Genomic DNA, 19,823 nt, shown 5'->3' on the forward strand with positions numbered 1-19,823 from the left:
GGATAGCTGGAATATACAGGAACCTCAAGACATCTCTCTGTCCATATAGTCTTTCGTAGCTGGAACATTTTATGTGATGGCTCAGAGCTCCAAGAGTGTGAAAGCAGAAGTTCCAGGCCTCTTAAGGCTTAGGCCTGGCACTAACACAGTGTCACTTCTATTGCATTACCATAGGACAGAACAACTCACACGGCCAGCTCAGATACAAAGGGAGGGTGAACAGACACAACCTCTTGATGGGAAGAGCAGCAAAAAATAAACAAAAAATAAACTGTGGTCATCTTTAATGCACAATAGTGACCCTGCATGTAAAATTCGACAGTCACTCAAACCTGATAGAAAGCAGTTCAGAAACAAGGATTGAGAATGATCTAAAGATAATTGTCCCCCCGCCCCCCATTTTTCAGACTGCTGGCCAACCTTAAATCTGGCCATCCACAACCTCTTTAGCACCCATTTGTGAAGGCAACAAAGTATAGAACAGCAGTGGCGAACTACAGCCCATGTCAATTGTCTTTGTAAATGGAGTTTTGAGGCCTGAGAGAATGGCTCCTGCAAAGAAGGGTCATGAGAAGAAGGGCCATTCTGCCAATAACGAGGTAGTGAGCAGAGAAGACACCATCAACATTCACAAGTGCACCCATGGAGTGGGTTTCAAGAAGAAATTTGCAATGAAGGCGATAGGAACTCCAGATTTGCACACTGACACCAGGCATAGCAAAGCTGTCTAGGCCACAGGAATAAGGAATGTCCCATACTATACCTGGTGTGGTTGTCCAGAATGCAGAAGGAGGATGAAAATTCACTAAACAACTCTATACCTTAGTTACCTACATACCTGTCACCACTTTGAAAAATCTACAGTTAATATGAATAGAATGGCTGATTGTCGAATAAACTGAAAAAAATAAGTTTTATTGGAACACACCCCTCCTCAGGCATTTATGTATTGTTTATGGATGTTTTAGTGCTACAACAGCAGAGGTAAGAAGTTGTGACAAGACTATGGTAGCCCACAAATCCAAAGATGTTTACTTTATGGCCTTATTAACTTGCTAGGACCACCATACCAAAGTAGCGCAAGCTGGGTTGCTTAAAAAACAGAAATTTATTTTCTCAGCAGTTCTAGAGGCTGGAAAACTAAGATGAAGGTGTCAGAGGATTGATTCTTTCTGAAGGCTGTGAGGGAAGGATGTGTTGCAGGCCTTTCACCTTGGCTTGCAGATGGCCATCTCCCTGTATCTTCCCACGCCTTTCCTCTGCATGTGTGTGTCCAAATTGCCTTGTTTTATAAGTAAATTGAATTAGGGACTACCCTAATGACTTCAGTTTAACTTGATTTCCTCAGCAAAGACCCTACCTCCCAAGAAGGTCACATTCTGAATTACTGGAGGTCAAGACTTCATCATATGTATTAGTGTGGGGAGGAAAGACACGTTAACCCATAACAATGGCTTTTCACAGAAACAGTTTCCTGACCCCTGGGAAAGGGAGAAAGAGGGAAAATCAGCTTTTAGAAGCCTTGGATTCTAATTTCAATTCTGTACCATACTAGCTGGGTCACTATGAACAAGTTACCAAAACTGCATGATTCTCTTTCTACATTAGTAAATTACATTAGTAAATTACATTCAGTGGTGCTTTGACTTTACACCACACAGAGTGACTGTAAGATCAAATTGGGATGCTATGCAAGAAAGTAGCATGTAAAATGAAGAGTGTTTCATGAGTTTTATATCTACTATATTTACTTTGAATAATTTATTATTTTTATATTGAAATATATATATATTTTAATTAAGTTATTCAAAAATAAATGTGAATAACTTAAATCTAGAGCTTTGTCTACTTGAACTTGAGCTTGGCTTCCATGTAGTAGGAAATATATTAGCAGCTTCCTCCTGGCTGAAGAGGAAAGTGGCCCCAGTGCTCAAATTTCTTCAGTGTTTTGGAATCATGCTGCTCAGTATATAGTGACCTATACTTTTCTTGATTTGTGAAAGCTTCTTCAGGAGCTTTTGATTTATAATTTCTTCTCCTGTGTCCTCATGGTCCTTACGTGCCTACCTGGTTTTCCCTTTGCCTTGTATCAGTGCTAGGTAACTTTAGCCTGTGAACTTGAGGCTCCAGTTTGATTGAGGTCCAGGGCTTTATTTTAATTTCCTCTGTGTGTTCTGCCACTGTATAGCACAGCAAGTCTCTGACTCATGTCTTGTACCTCAAAGAATCTCTAGAACTAAACTTGTTCCAAGGCCTGACCCATCCTGGATCTCTTCGGTTCTACAGCCCTAATGTCCACCTGCATGTCTGTATTCTACCTCCACACCACAAATAAGAAGCTAGAAAAATCATACTTTTCCCTTTGATATATAGTTGCATGTGTCAGATCATTCCAATTTAAAGTAGAGATTCCTAAGTCTCCTATTTGTGTTTAGACCTCATAATATTGTTAGGTAAGAGAGCAAGGATGAATTAATAGACTTCATAAGATGAACATTATTGGTAGTTTTTTCATGTTTTTGTGGTTAATTCCCTTTTAGTTTGTGTTTTTAAATAAAAAATACTTTTAAAAAGCTCAGAAGAAATGTGTACATTTTTATGAAAGGGAAGTAAATGATTCTAAATTAAATGTGAATCTAGTTACCCACACAAGAAAAAGCTAAAAAGTTCATCGCCACTAAAACAATATTGCAAGAAATGTTAAAGGGACTTCTTAAAGAAGAAAAGAAAATATAGGAAAGAAAAAAATTCTCTTTGACAAAGGCAAACAATAAAAGCAATGAATCCCACAACTGTAAAACTAGTACAAAGGTTAAAATGCAAAGTAAAAAGATCATATGTCATTACACCAATAAATTAAGTGATACACACAGATATGCATGCACAAAAGAAGTAAAAATTAATGACAAAAATATGGAGGGGATGAGTAAAAATTGTAGGGATCTTAGAATGTGTTCAATCTTAAGCAACCATTAACTTAAAACAGACTGTTATAAATATATGAAGCACATAGTAACCAAAAACCAAAATCTCATAAGAGATATACAAGAAATAAAAAGAAATAAACCCAAACATAACACTAGAAAGTCATCAACATTCAAGAAAGCAAGAGAATAAAGGAACAGAAGAACTACAAAAAATTAGAAAACAATTAATAAAATGGGAATAACTACATACCTATCATTAATTACTTTAAATACCAATGTACTAAATGTTCCAATAAAAAGACAAAGAGTGGCTGAATGGATTAAAAAACAAGACCCATATATATATATACTGCCTACAAAAGACCAACTTCAGATCAAAAGACACAAAAAGTAAAAGGGTAAAAAAAGATATTTTATGCAAATGGAAACTTTATTTAGGATATAACTCTTATTAATATTTATGTACACAATATAGGAGCACCTAAATATATAAAACAAACATTGATGAACATAAAGGGAAAGATCAACAGTAAGACAATAATAGTAGGGAGCTTTAACACCACATTGACATTAATTGATAGATCATCTAGAGAGAAAATCAACAAAGAAATAGTGCCCTAAATGGCACATTAGATCAGATGGGTTTAATTGATATTTTCAGAGCATTTCATCCAAAGCGGCAGAATATGCATTCCTTTCAAGTGCACACGGAACATTTTCAAGGATAGACTACATGCTAGTCCACAAAACAAGTCTCAGTAAATTTAAGAAGATTGAAATCATATCAAGCAACTTTTCTGATCACAATGGTATGAAACCAGAAATCAATTACAAGAAGAAAACTTAAAAACACACAAACACGTGAAGGCTAAATAACATACTACTGAACAATGAATGGGTTCACAATGAGATCCAGGAATAAATCCAAGATACCTTGAGACAAATGAAAATGAAAACACAATGACCGCAAACCTATAGGACACAGCCAAAGCAGTTCTAAGAGGGAAATTCATAGCAATACAGGCCTACCTCAAGAAAAGAGAAAGCTCATATAAAATCAAGCTTTACACCTAAGGGGACCAGGAAAAGGAGCAAATAAAGCTTGAGTGGAGTAAAAGGAAAGACATAATAAAAATTAATCTAAAAAAAAGATAAATAAAATCAAGAGTTGGTTCTTTGAAAAGATAAATAAAATTGATAAAGGACTCAAATACATAAGATCAGAAATGATATCTCAATAAAGTTGAAAAAAGAAAAAAAAAGGAGAATAAAGGTGCATGACAAAAAATATGCAATAAATAAATGCCGTTGTGTTTAAGGATTGGAAAAATTATTGCTATAAGTGGTTGAATCCTAACCATCTTAATTATGAATATGGACTGATTATTAGATAATAGTATTGCTCACTGTTAAGTATCCTGAATTGTATATTGAACTATGGTTATGTAAGAGAATCCACTTGTTCTTAACAAATATACACTGAATATTTAAAGTGAAAACAAACAAACAAAAAGGAAATGACAGAGGAAAAGTAGCAACCAACACTACAGAAATACAAAGGATTATAAGAAAATATTACAAAACAATTATATGACAACAAATTGGATGACCTATACTAAATGGATAAATTCCTAGAAGCATACAGTCTTACAAGACTGAATCAGAAAGGAAGAGAAATTCTGAACAGGCTGATAACTACTAAAAATCAAATCAGTAATCAAAAACCTTTCAATAAATAGAAGTTCTCCCATATTGATGTTACTGTATCTTTTTATTTCTATTTGCTGTGCTTGAACTTCCTAAACAAATTGAGTCATACAGATTGGCAAAGGTCATTTACTGAAATGAGTATGTGCCACTGTCTAGAAAAGAGATGATCATGTTATATATCATAAACCAAAAAGCACTCATGCATGGAATTGTACCATTCTGCCATGCGTGTGCTGGAGATTACATGCCAAAAAATCCTGAAACCTTCAGGTCATCAGATTTTAACATTGTCTCTTACTCCTAAGCTAGCTCTATTTGCCCTGACATTATTTGCCTTTAACATTAAAGTCACTATACATACCCAATGTTATTAGTGATATGAGTGATTCAGGCATGATTCTCTTCGGATATACTTCCTATCAATTGAGTGGAAATATTTGAGTTTAAAAATATACTTAATATTCATTAAGCTTTAACTTGGTGCTACATCTATATTTTATTGAATTGATATTTATGGAAAAGATTTAGCTGAAGACAAGCATGAAATTAAAAAGTGTAAAATGAGCTGAGGTCTCTACTCTGTCATTTAAAAAAAATAGGAGGTACCCAATTATCCAATATAATAGAGTTAATAAAAGTAATATATAATGTCATAATATAGTTTATCCAATAGAACAACAGTATTACATCCGATTGTATATCACATGAATAATTTCTGGCAACTGAAAGGAAAACACTCACACTGTTAATTGTGTAGCTTCCCATGTGCCAAAATGTATGCGGGGTATATGTTTCTTGTATCATTAAATTCTTATTATATTATAATGTGGTAATCTAATTTCTCTAAGTGCCTCATTATTTTTCATTTCAACTGCCAAATGCACATATATTGCATGTTGTTAGTGAATTAAACGGAGGCTTGCTAAACCGACTGATATTTTGAATTCACCCCGTGATTTAAATATACTGGTTATAGTGTAAAAGAAGACAGGGAAGAAATGTGCGGTTTCCTGTAGGTCACACCCTGTGGTTTATAATAAAAGCAATCTGTATTGTGCCCAGAAACAGTGTATGTAAACAATTGGAATGATAAATAATATAATGTCAAATGAGTATAGTTGCTTATTTGAATCAGAACCTCTGAGATATCAACAAAATTTGAGCTACTAAAAATGTCTGTGGGTAAATTGTATTGTACAGTGTCCAGGACAGCCACTAAATTACCCACTGTCCCCAGCAATGACATCTCTTTAGTGATGATAGACATGATTAGCATAAAGGGATAGAACAGAATGGTATTTCAGCTAACTCATACTTTGTAACAAACCATACCAAAGCTGAGTCACTTAAAAATAACTATTTATTTAGCTTATAACTTGAGAGTTGGCAATTTAGGCCGTGCTCAGTTTAGTTGTTTTGGTTGTGGCAGCTTCATGTCCTGTGGTCAGATACAAGTTAGGTTTATAGACTCCATCTCTGGGACCTCAGCTTGGACAGTTGGGCTTACACAGCTCTGTGATTGGTCTCTCATCCTCCAGCAGACTAGTCTGGGCTTGTTCACATGGCATGGCAGGGGCCCTAAGAAAGTCACTAGAAGCACTCAAGGCCTCATTAGACCTGGGTATGGAGCTGCCATACCATCACTTCCACTGAATTTTATCGGATAAACAAGTCCTGATTTAAGGGAGGGGAAACAGACTTACCCCATGATGAGAGGAGCTACCGTGTCATATGACAAAGGGCATAGATACAACGGTAGAGATTTGTAGCCATTTTTTGCAGTCTCCCACAAATGATAATTTCTTAGAAGTGATATTTTGGATACACTTATTAAAGTAATCTGCCACCTTTATTTTTACTAGGATGTATTCAGGAACCACATTTATTACTGCCAGAGATTGGTGAAAGTCCAAATCCTACACTAGAAACCATCTATAACCCCTTTTGTCCCCTGCCAGGGGATTTTGGAGAGTGATCACTCAAAGAACCAATAGCCAAATGGAATTCAGTTATTATTTCACTGATAACTGCTACCAAGACCTTATAATTCTTATCAGCTGCATGGCGGAAGGACAGTGGTAAAAGCTGCCAAGTATGGCCTCTCATATCTCAATCATCAAGCTTCATGCAGAAAAAGCTGTTCAGAAGAAATTAGCTACATGCCTTTAATATAGAAACCTTCATTCACATGGAAAACTGATTCAAAGAATATTCTTGAACTCTGACCATTAAAATTAGCAATTGCTCCTCTTCTAGGATATCAGTAGCTAGGAACAGGGTGTTAGAAGTGGGCCTGACCCGTCTCCACCACTTTAAATCCCAACACTATGCAAAAATTTTTGGCATCAGCTTAGTTGGTTAGAGTGCCATCCCAATATGCCAAGGTTGTGGTTTGATCTCCAGTCAGGGCATGTACAAGAATTTCAACCAATGAATGCATAAGTAAGTGAAACAACAGTTTGAGATTCCTCTGTTTCTCTCTCCCCCTTCTATCTCTCTAAAATCAATCAATAAAAAAAATTGTTGGCAACAATAAAAATAATACAAAAAATAGTTTGAAGCTAGGTCTCCTGCCAAAATCTGAGCTAGATTAATGTAAGTACTCTGTGCAAATCATCAGCTCCATCCATCCCTCCTCACAAAGGAGTAACACAATAATTTGCTCATGGTTCTATGCTTTGGGACAACCTGACATACAAATACACATAACTTCATAATACCTTTACAACTGCAAAATTGATCTGGCAACTTGCTATAGCTTATCTCTCATCCATAATTCAATATGTGTAAGAAGACTACCCAATGCTCTAAAATGATATTTTCCTCTGTTTAATCCATCCAAGTTCATAATTTGACTCTAAAACAGGAAAGTAACCAGAATGCCAGACTAAAACTGTAATCCCAACACTATCTATAGCTGTGTGATCTATGACTGCAGCAACAATACCTTTCTTTCTTATTTCTCCTTATCAGAACTTACGTATGCTTAAGCCTCTTACAATTTATAAAAAATAAAACAAAATGTAACTTAAAGCCTCCTCTAATCTCTTTGTCTTCTATAGTAGTTACTCTCCCTGCTCTCTTTCCCATAGTAAAATTTGTACTTTAATTCCCTCTATTTCCTCATGTTCCTCTCATCTGTGAGCCCACTCCAGTATGGCTTCAGCTGCCACACCACCACCAAATTTCTCCTGTTAAGACCACCAGTGACCTCCATGTTATTACACCCAGTAGAAACTTTTAAATTCTCATCTTTTTTGACTTCTTGGAAATATCTGATATAATCATTTTGTTGCTTCTTGAAATACAGTTGTAGTTTTTCACGTTTCTATTTCCTGCCTCAATGTCCTCCACCTGCTCAGAGTTCTTCCTCTCTTCTCCTCTTTTTTCAATCCATACTTTCTTCAGTTTATTCCCATACTTTCAGTTATAGCTCTATGCTGATAAATCCCAAATTGAGCTCCACATCCATATTTTCAAGTCTATTTCACCTCTTCATTTTTGTTTTAGAGGCAGTCCAAGTCAAACATTCCAAACTGATATCATTTTTCCACCTTAAATTCACCCCTTGACCAGCATTTTTAAACCAGAAACTAAGACATTCTTGACTTTTCCCTTTCCTTCTCCAGAATACCCAAACAATTAGCTTTACCTCCTGAGTATCTCCTGAAGCCACCCATTTATATTCATCTCCCCTTTCTTGTACTAATCCAAGCTACTTTTATCTCTTGGCCGATTGTGTGGCAAGAGTTTTCTAGTTGACCTCTTCCTTCCATTCTTCCTCTGTAATCCATTCTGTACTCTCCAGCTCTGGAGATATGTGATCAGGTCAACCTTCAACTTCAAACCAACTCTCCAATGCTTTTCCATTTCCCCTGAGATAAAGTTCAAATCCTTTAACAGACCCTATAAGGCCCTACATGGTTGGCCTCCCAGTCACCAGGCCAGCATCATCTCTTGCCATTTTCCTCTTTGCTCTTCATATTTGGTCTTCTTTGAGCTTCTGGATTATTCAGTGTTCTTCCTCATCACTGTACATGCTTTCATCGCTCACGTGGAATGTTCTTCTACCCCATCTTCATAGTAGTTTTCTCTGACCCTCCTGGTAAACTTGTGTTTCCACAACACTTGCTTGTTCAGTAGCTGTGTTCCCTGGAGAATGTGTGCCTCCTAAAAGCAGAGGCTCTGCTAGTGTAAACAAACAGTAAGTGCAGCCACTTTAAAATGCAGTCGGAGCTGCCATGCCAGAGGAACTGCCTTGCATATCTCATGCCTTGAACATTTGGAATGTTAAAACAGGACAAAAGAACCTTTGGTCCAGGTCTAAAGGAACACTGTGTCCCAAAGACCTGTGTGCAAGGATAACAAGAAAGCAGATGTTATGACTACAGGACTGGTGACTACCTAACTGAAAATGAAAACACTATGTTATGTCATGTGCACCAATAGAAATGCCTTCCTCCTATTGATGGATTGTTCTCCTTCCCTTCCTCATAAATACCCTCTATCTTTGTCTCTTAATCTGAACATTATTTGGGCTTTTGCTCGAATCAATGCTTCATGAATAGCTATTCTTTTTAAATCTCAAATTAATGCCTGCCTCTCACTTTGAAAGGCCTTTTATTTTTAGGTTAGCAGCAGTTGTTTAATAAATGTTTTTTGAGTAAATAATCTGTAGACCTCTGACTCCCCCCCAAACCAATTTCTAAAGTGGAAATGTTTATATTTGTCCCCATCACTTGATCAGCTATTCCTTGAAGTCACCTAGATTATATAATAAGTGATATTTTAAAAGATAAAGGTGAAAGTTCTATGAAACACATAACGCCTTCCACAAATGAAAAAGCTATTGTACCAACCTGTATGTACTATTCACACAGATGATTCAAGAAGGTCTGGAAAGGTCTAAGAAGCCAAATTATCATGAAGGAATAAATGGCCTCAAGTTGCAATGACACTGTTAGCAACTGTAGGCATTCCAGTTGGAGGCTGATTATTGCCAATATTACTATCATCAGATTATCCAGATCACTACTAATTTTTATGCCCTCTCTAGATCTCTGGTAGCTTTTGTTCCAGCACCATCCCAGTGTTTAATCAACTTGCTTCCCTCTTTTTTTTTTTTTACAAATATTTATTATGAAATAATCACCAGGTTGTAGAGATATAAAGATAATCATCACACAGTTCTACTATTTCCACTTACTATTAAAACTATGGAAACCATCTGAAGTAATATAGTGCTTAAGAAGAAAGAATCTGAGGGCAGAAAGATGTGGCTTTGAATCTCCCCTCTGCCATTTACTAGATCTGTGAGCTTCATCCAGCATGTTTCTTCTCATCAGTTTTCTTATCTTCTTTAACACAACTAAAACCTACCACCCTAAACAGCTATTGATACAACTACCAAAACTACCAGTAGAATTAGATGAAGTATCATTTAAACATTTAGTGTGTGCTTTGCACATAATAAACATCGGATAAAACAGAATTACCCATAATAATTCTGTAACAATCTAAAGGCCAACTAAGTTTACTGTTAACAATTTAAACTAAAGGGAATTATTTTAAGCTGTTTTTCATTATATATGACCACAAATAACTCCTTTAAGTATTCAGTTTCCACATTTATGTTGTGAAATACTAGTTATCAAATGAGTGTGATTTCTAGCACAGAGAGGTACTTAATACAATATTAGATCATTATCAAATGTTATTTGGGAAGGGGTGAGGGACCTGGGTGAAAAATAGTGAAGGTATTAAGATTTACTAATTGGTATTTACAAAACAGTCTAGGGGACGTAAAGTACAGCATAGGAAATATAGTCGATAATATTGTAATACTTATGTATGATGTCAGGTGAGTACTTAAAATATCAGGGGATCACTTTGTAAAGTATATGATTGTCTACCACTGTGCTGTACACCTGAAAATAATACAAAATTATACTGTAAACTGTAATTGAGAAATATAATAGAAATAAGAGAACAGAAAAAAAAAAGTTCATTAGATAGATGATCTCAAAAATAGGGTGTATACACCTCATAGATGGTAAGAAGGAAATAGTAGAGCATGAATTTATACATACTTTTATCTATAATCCAAGAAAACAAAAGTTTACTAACATTTAATAGACACAGATGACTGTGGTTGCTCACCCTGGGCCTATGAGGAGATATTGAAAGGTCTATAACAGATGTTTTGGTAGCAGGACCCTCAGGGGTAGCTTTGCTTTCAGAATTCTATAAGACATTGCAGTTTATTGTGCCCAATTTGGTATACGTACAGAGAAATTTTTGGTTTGAACCAAATTAGACCTAGCAAAATAGATACATAGCTAGGAAATTCCTGTAAACACATCAAGGACTGAAGGAAAGCTGATAATGCAAGCCCAAGTAAACACCAAGAAAATGGAAAAACTAACACTTTTATTACAGATACTAGCTCTTCATTATGAAGTAAACAGTAGTAATATTCCTAATATATTTAATGTTACTCTTCCTAAAAGTTAATACCTTCAGTCCAGCATAATGTTTTTGCACATTAACAAGTAAAATATAATTAACTAGTGATTGATGCTTAATTCATTTTCTCTCTCTTCCTCTCCCCCTGTGCCTCTCCTTCTCTTTTGCTAATAGTAGTGTTTTAGCAATTTTTGAAAAAAAGTTCCTCATTTTAGACCATAGAGAAGAGATTCCTGGTAGAGGATTGTGGGAAAATGACAACATGAAAAAAGCTTCCTGCTTTCCCAGTCCAAAGCTTAATCTGCCTTTAACAAGACAAAAGTTGTTTTTGGGCAAAGAAAGAAATGAATGCAAGCAGGATTTTGGTTTTTGTGGACAGAAGTGATGTGGAGCTTTTCCTTTATGAGCTTGTAAAAACCTGGACACCAGAATAAAAAAAGCTATAGGGTGATAACCTAGATGCTTTAGGTTTCAGAAAAATGTTGGCCTTTAGAGTTATTTACACTCTCTCAGAGATGGTCAACACCAACCTTATGGCTGTCTCACTAATCTGTCTGGACCCCATGAAACCAAGAAGTCACGTAATTGGTAATGGAGCAGTCTTCCTCCAGAGGCTAGGAAACAGAGAATCCTAGAAAACAGAAAGTATCCTGTGGGTGTCTCGGTGGAAACAGGAACCTTGCCTATTTCTGCACCTAGCCATTCACTCCTTGTTCGAGCAACTCTAACCACCAGACCAGAGATCCAGGAACAAGGGAAACTCATATCCCATCTAAGGGGTCCTATCAGCAAGAAAATAATGAGGGTAAAAAAAGACAACCTACTTAATCTCTGGAGAGGTATACTCATTTTCTTTTGTTACATAAGAAATCACCACAAACCAGCAGTCTAAAACACTAACCTGTCATCTCACAGGAGTCTGTGCATGGCTTAGCTGGGTTCTCTAATCAGTGTCTCATCATGCTGACAGCAAGGTGTCAGCCGAGGACGCAACCCCTCCCGAAGCTCAGGGTCTTCTACCAAGCTCACCTGGGTTGTGGGCAAAATTCAGCTCCTTGTAGCTGTATGACTGAGGTCATTGTTTTCTTGCTTGCTGTTAACTGGAAGTTAATCTCAGCTTCTAGAGGCTGCCTAGCCCTCTCAGAACATAGCCCTTACTTCTTCAAGTCCAGGGAAGAATAAGGCAACAGAGTCATGGGAGTCACTTACTCAAGTGGGTAATTATCCTGTCATATTCACAAATTCCACCCACCTCAAAGCAAGGGGGTTATACGGGGTGTGTACACCAGAAGGAAAAAAATCTTGGGGGATCATCATAAACTTCTTCCTACTATAAGGAAAAAGAAACTTGAACCAAATGATTCTGTTGCATTAAAAAAAGAAACACGATTTCTCTACTATGCAATTTAGTAGATTAAGTATATTCACAACTGAGCCCAGATATAAAGCCAAAAAGAAAAAGTAGGAGAAATATCTCAAAACGTAAAGTGATGAAATCTTAGAAAAACAAAAAGACTTGAGGACAGATTTCAGAATCCTGAAATGTGGCTACTATAACCAGAGAGAAATAAAGTAACAAATACAGGATAGGCAATAAATAAACAGAAGGAAAAAGTTCTGCATTGAAAACAGTCTTCCTGTCTCAATCCTGACTGATGATTAAAGAAGATCTGGAATCAACTCAAATGCCCATCAGTAGATGAATGGATAAGAAAGCTGTGGTATGTTTACATAATGGAATATTACAAGGCTGTAAAAAAGAAGGAACTCTTATCCTTTGTGACAGCATGGATGGACCTGGAGATTATTATGCTAAGTGAAATAAGCCAGTCAGAGAAAGACAAATACCATATGATCTCACTAATATGTGGAATCTAATGAACAAAATAAACTAACAAAATAGATTCAGAGACTTGAATGTATGATACAGACTGACAGCTGTCAGCGGGGAGGGAGGTGGAGGGCTGGATAAAAGAAGGTGAAGAGATTAGCCAAAGAACATATATGCAGAGCCCATGGACACGGACAACAGTGTGGTAAAAGCCAGGGGTGGTGGGGGCTGGGTGGAGGTGGGCAAAGAGGGGAAAATGGGGGACAACTGTAATAGTGTCAAAAATAAGAAAAAGACAGCAGAGCATTATAAAATCTGTGAAATTAATGACAAGAGAAGAACCTACAAGTATTTAGACAGAGAGAAAAGGTCAATTTCAAAAAATAATTGTTATATTGACACTTATGGTATCACTTATGCCACTCTAAAAGCCAGACAATGGTAGAATCACTACCAACACAAAAGAACATAACTCGACAATCCTATACCAGTCATCTATAAATAGTTATTTGAGAGTGTGCAAGAAATATGAGAGGGTATGACCCACATAACAGACCTTAGGGAAATACCTAAGTACTTAACCTAACACAATGAAACAAAACCAAAATTTCACAACACAGCAAAATAAGTGAGAGCTAAAACAGTGGTGGCAATGAGCTTTATAATTTATATAGATAATCTGAACAAATGACAGATCATTCAAAAATATGTGATTCCAACTCTTGAAACAAGATATTTAGAATAAGATTCTGATGATAAAAGGCAACATTTTAAAGACATACAGATTTAAAGTCATAAACCTGTATAGAATATAGCAGCTAACTAGAAAATGCAAATATTCAAGAAATTCTAGAAGAACCAGATAAAACATTCTTGGACTCTTCGATATGCTTCATTCAGAATTTTAAAATTCTAGTAAACTAAAAATAAAAAGACCATGGAAGACTTTAAAAATAAAAACAAGGCCCAGCCAGGTGTGGCTCAGTGGCTGAACGTTGACCTAGGATCCAGGAGATCAGGGTTTGATTCCCAGTCAGGTCACATGCCTGGGTTGTGGACTCGATCCCCAGCGGGGGGCGTGCAGGAGGCAGCAGATCAATGACTCATCGATGTTTTTCTCTCTCTCTCCCTCTCCCTTCATCTCTCTGGAATCAATAAAGATATATTTAAAAAAATAATAATAATAATAGCCCGGCTAGGCGTGGCTCAGCGGTTGAGCGCCAACCTGGGATCCAGGTGATCGGGGTTTGATTCCCAGTCAGGGCACATGCCCGGGTTGCAGGCTCGATCAATGACTCTCTCATCATTGATGCTTCTATCTCTCTCCCTCTCCTTTCCTTTCTCTGAAATAAAAAAAGATATATTTAAAAAATAAAAATAAAAACAAGAAAAAGCTTAATAGACATACATAATCTCTACAAATATAAAAATTTTGCATATACATGGAACACTTATGATGAACACTTATGTGGACGAACTTTTCTTTGTCCACAAAGAAAAGTTTAACACATTTAAAAAGAAGAGATCACATTTTCTGATAATCCACTAAATATGGAAATTAATAGTAAATATGTGGCAAGAAAATTACTTGGAAACAGATACATTCCTAGCTAATACTTAGATAAAAAAATAAATAGGAATTAAAAATTACCTAGGAAAAACTAAAAAATGATTAGTTGATTTGAAAGACTGCAAAAGCTGTTCTCAAAGAAAATTAGACAGGCTTCATTCTCAACTACAAAAGGTAGGAGGAAGGAATGAAGGAAGGGAGGGGGAAACAGAGGAAGGGATAGGGGCAGGAAGGGAGGAAAGATGAAGGACAAGAAACCAAAGAAAGGATGAAAGAAGCGATGAAAGAAAAGCTTACACGAAATGAGAGAGAAAGCAGTGAGGGTGACTCACTTCGGGTCTTTTCTATAAGCATATTCATAACATGTACAATGGATCAGAACCTTGACCGTATACACAACAGTATTTGCCTTGTTAAAAACAAAACCAACAAAAACCAAAGTTGAAGAGATTAAGTTCTGCTCAGCAACTGGTTAGTTCAGATGGGATGAATATGGAGATCGCTTTAACCATCACATTTAAGTATACATTTGAAAAATGACTGGGCACTGCTAAAAACAACAAAACACCCAAACAACTCCCCAGTACTTTCTGATGATGTTTAAAAGAATCGTTTGTTTAAAGCTCTCCATAGTAAGGTTACAACTTTGTTTTCTGGATGCACAAATATGATGTGAGAAGTTCCAGACAAAGGTGCTTGACGATGCTGAGTTTTACCAATATCCCCAAGGAGCCAGACCCAGGTGAGACTCCTCTATTTTTCAGGCCTTAACATTTCTTTAATGAGGAAAACCCCATCCCTGAAGGCCCACACAGAAAACTCAAGAATATAGTAAAGACCCACTACAGGATGAGTAAGTGTGCAGGAACAAATATCTAGCTCCTCTGCCCTCCCCTAAAGTTATTATAAAATGGCCCACAGATAAAAAGCAGGAAATCAACAACAGCACAGAAAACTGAGGTTAGATGCTACACACACACCAAAACCCTAAAGGTTCCTAAGCACACTACAAACCAAATTGGGTGAACCATAGACTGACAACTAGCTATGTAACGAGTACTCATAAATGCAGAAGAATGAAGAATTAAGTCTTTTATAGTTAAATAAAAGTAAAACTAATTTCACACACATATGTATATAAGAATTAAAATAGCTAAGAAACAAAAAATTCAACCACAGTACATATCATTAAGTACATTAATTTGCCTCTCAAATTAGTAAAAAATTATAATTATTTAGTGCATAAGAAGGTACATTGAGATGGTCACACTCACAACCTTTTGGTGAGACTGTCTACTGAAAAATAATTGTGCAAACTCTGTCCAAAAAACTACAGTGATTATATCCTTTGACCATAATTACTTTCCCAGAAATCTACCCTAATGAAACCTTTTCACCACAGCCTTATCATATGAAAAAAATTTAAGAGAACATAAATGTGTAACAACGGATGATTAATTAAGTACATTTATGGGTCATCCATAATATTACACAACCATCAAAATGTCATTTATTACAAACTCGAATGACACAGAATCAAGTTTGTTACATAATGTTAATAAGACATTCCGTCTAAGATTCACATCTACCATTAAATCACAATGTAAAAAGTATAAGAAAAATGCTGGATTAAAATGTAGCAAAATATTAACAATGCATAAATAATCAGAGAAAAATAAAAATTTTGTTTTAAGGACTGTGCTCCACTTTGGAAGATAATGTTTATAGGATTTAAGTTAGCTGAATTTCCTGTTTGTAGCTTGGCTCCATGACAGTTTTGTGACCTGTATCAAGAGTCATCTATCCATACCCTCTGCCATAGGAGACATACGCTCACTGCTTAACAAAATGCTTTGTACAACCATGGTTTCTCCTTCCTTAGAGCAGCAGGCAGCACTGTAAGCAGTGTTCACTCGCCTTTGCCCATTTGTTTCTCGGCTCCTCCTGCACCCGTGCACCTGGGGCACAGACATCATTTATTGCATTGTTAATGGATAAGCAGCTTTCGATACCTACATTTTCATGGTCAATTATGTCATATAACTAGCAGTTATTTCTGATTTCCTGAATAAATTTACATCCGGAAAGCTCCATTTTATTAATTTTAACGTCTGCTCATGTAATGCATCATACTCAGCTTCTCTTTCTTTGGCCTCTTTTTGCCCTTTCAGTACATTTTTCCTATTTGCTACTTTAATTACCAAATCTGTCTAAACTTCTGGTGCATGTAGAGGTCCTTTCCAAGTCAGCCCTACAGCAACGCACAGCTTAAAGCGTATTTACTGTTAGCACCTGAAGGATAGAATGACGCCTGTTTATATTTAGGACTTTTTCAATCATGGTTTGGGTTTCCATTATGTAATCAAGGCAGAGCAGTACCATAAATTATAATATTTTTTCTTCAGTCAAATATCTCACTTGAAACAAAAACTCTATACCCAATAAAAGTAAATGCTATTTTTATTTGTAGGGCAGTGTTTACATAGTAGAAACCTTAATTTATGAAATAGCCTTTTTTCCTTCTCATGGTTTGCAAAGAAAAAATAGTTAACTGGTTAGCAGGGGAATGACCAATAAGTTTAGCCCTTCATAGTGACTGCAAATATGCATCTGCTTCTCACAAATGCATGTTCAGTAGCATTGAACATTTTTTTTGAATTATGCAAACTATTAGCTCACCAATATAATCTTTTGAACTAATACACTCAGACATTTCTTGGGAGAAAAATGACTTCAGTGATGAATTTTAAATAAACAAAAATATATTACACTTTCAAAGTAAATGGCATTGCATTTAAATATATACCCACTTAAAATATTATACTTAGTGACTATAAATATGATGAATATAAAACAAGTGGGAAGTGTTTTTCCTTGCAATACAACTTAAATCAGAGGTTATCTCAATATTTTTCAACCAACTCTTACTACATGGGAACCATTTCTGAAACTGCCTTCAGAGGATGAGTAAACTGATGTCTCATGTAGCAGAGACTAAGCAAGAAGTCTTTGCAATTTAATGGCCTGGTTTCAAACTCCCCTCCACATTGTAGAGTAAATTATTTCATCTGTGTATGCCTCTGTTTCTATATCTGTACTATGAAGATTAATAGAGTTCCTGTCTCACAGTCATTGGGAAGATTAGACATGAAAGTAAATGTAGTATATTGTATATGTGTGTATTTTTGTATATTCATGTATTTTATGTATATATATTTGTATATTTTGTACATATGTATAAAATATGTGGAAAAAATTAATATAAAGAAAATTAGCATTTAAAAAAGTACTTGTCCATGATAAAAATTCACAAAATGTATATTATTATTGTTATGTACAGTTTGAGGGCACTGAAATTTCCCAAATTGATTAAATTGGGGTGTCTTAATTTATTATCAGACTGCTTTCTTGTGAAATAGATATTTCCCAGTAGTTCTCTATAGTCAAAGTCTCAGATAAAAAGCAAGCAGGATATTAGGGCAAAGTACTTTCAAAAAACTAGTCTACAAATTTCAGGTATTATTATTATTTATGACAATGGTGATAAGAATGATAGTTACACGCTCTTCAAATCTTAGTGACATCCAGATGGTCCCATTTTCTACAACTTTAAGAATCACTTCCTTTTTTCACAAGTAAAAGTAGTTTAAGTCACCACCCTTTGTTCCTTAGTTTCCCTATCACTAAGGACTCACTGAAGCACACAGGTATATGACACCATTACAGCCTCTGGATTGTTACATGTCAAGTATGTACATAGCTGCCCTCCGATGCTCAAAGCACTGCTGAGACCAAATGGAAGCCACAGGCAAGTGGAAGATCATTGTAATGCAGGAAAAAAGAAACACAACTCTCCTTTAGTCCCTGCACAGAGAGCTGCTGATTCTCTTTAGCCCTCAGAATAGTCCTCCGTAGCACTGTAGCTGCCAAGACATTATAGAAGTTACCTACCTCTCCCCTACTGAAGTCCTTTTAGACAAAGTCCTTTCTATTGAAAATCTATTGATGCATATGTTCCTGGCCATAGAAAGAACAGTAGCTTTCCCCTGACCCCCTCAATCTAAAACCTCAAAGACCTGCTCCTTGCCTGCCCAGGTGGTAGTCCAGGGTGGAAGCATCTTGAAAGACTATCATCATAGTCAACAGTACTTTTTCCAAAGTTTAGAAAACATTGCGCCCAGTTCCTCTTCAAATTTTTTCCTATATTGTAGGGAGGAGATTATGTCTGCATATCCTTCCAGACTTCTGATTGTCAGTGAACAAATATGTGGAGGGGGGGAGAGTTTGAGTGGGGGTAAGAGAGAGAGAGTGTGGGGAGAGAGAGTGTGGGGAGAGAGATTGGGGGGAGAGAGGGAGACTTATTTATCAATGACAGACATTTTGAAGAAAATATATAAGCTCTTAATAAGTATACACCCAATTTAACATTTCAGTCTGAGGCATTTCTGTATTTTAATTACATCATCAGTTCTAGGTTTCCTGAGCACCGCAGATTAGATATTTGCTTTCTATCTGGTTGATTAAAACTGGTCTCTCCAATAACAAGAGGTTTAATCCCTAGCCTAAATTCCCTTGTCTGCTCTGATATTCAGAAACCATTTGATAAATGCATTTTACCATCTTCAATTATTTTAAGATCAACTTTGTAAATATAAATATGGATTCATATTTAAATATGGAGTACAAAAAGAAACTCTAAGAACTATTATTTGGTAAGGGATACTGTATAATTCATAAGAGGCTTATCTAGTAGCTTATGAATTCTAATAAATATCAGATTATTGATCTGGGATTTGTAGTTGAGGAAGAAAAATTCTAAATAACTCTTTCTCATACCCCTAAACAGAACCAAGTCAAAGAAAGAGTTAGAAGTTGATTTTCAAATAGCTTGCTAGAACAGGAGTATATTTGCTCTTCTAGTCCTTAGTGAAAAAATAACCTTATTTTCTATTATTAGATAGCTCAGCCTAATTATTAATTAAATATATAAAGGCATATTTAGAATTAGATGTATAGTAATTTGAAATGTAAAATATCAAGGCAAGGAGAAAAAAGAAACAATCATGAAAATAAGTAGTTATATCCAGACACTACTACAATATAAATACATAACACTACATAGGAAAAAGATTAGCATGCAAAAGAAACCCAGGAGTCAGTTTAACTTACATTGTGAAGCAAGCTTCCTATGGCTTGTGAGAGTCTTACCTCCATCAGCAAACGTGGTGTGTATAAGGCTTTTCCTAGATGTGGCTTGGAGAGTGAAGTCCAATAAAGCATAAGTGAGTCATACAGACACGGAAGGTTCAGTGTGACCCTG

The 19,823-nt window shown here is 36.0% G+C and overlaps 1 pseudogene; it reads left to right on the forward strand.

Annotated features, from left to right (window-relative positions):
• The first annotated feature begins 545 nt into the window (after positions 1–545).
• Positions 546–873, forward strand: LOC107539842 (large ribosomal subunit protein eL31 pseudogene; annotated as a pseudogene).
• The last annotated feature ends 18,950 nt before the right edge of the window (positions 874–19,823 follow it).

Source organism: Miniopterus natalensis, chromosome 2 (genome assembly GCF_054644295.1).
Source record: "Miniopterus natalensis isolate mMinNat1 chromosome 2, mMinNat1.hap1, whole genome shotgun sequence".
NCBI classification, from domain to species: Eukaryota; Metazoa; Chordata; class Mammalia; order Chiroptera; family Miniopteridae; genus Miniopterus; species Miniopterus natalensis.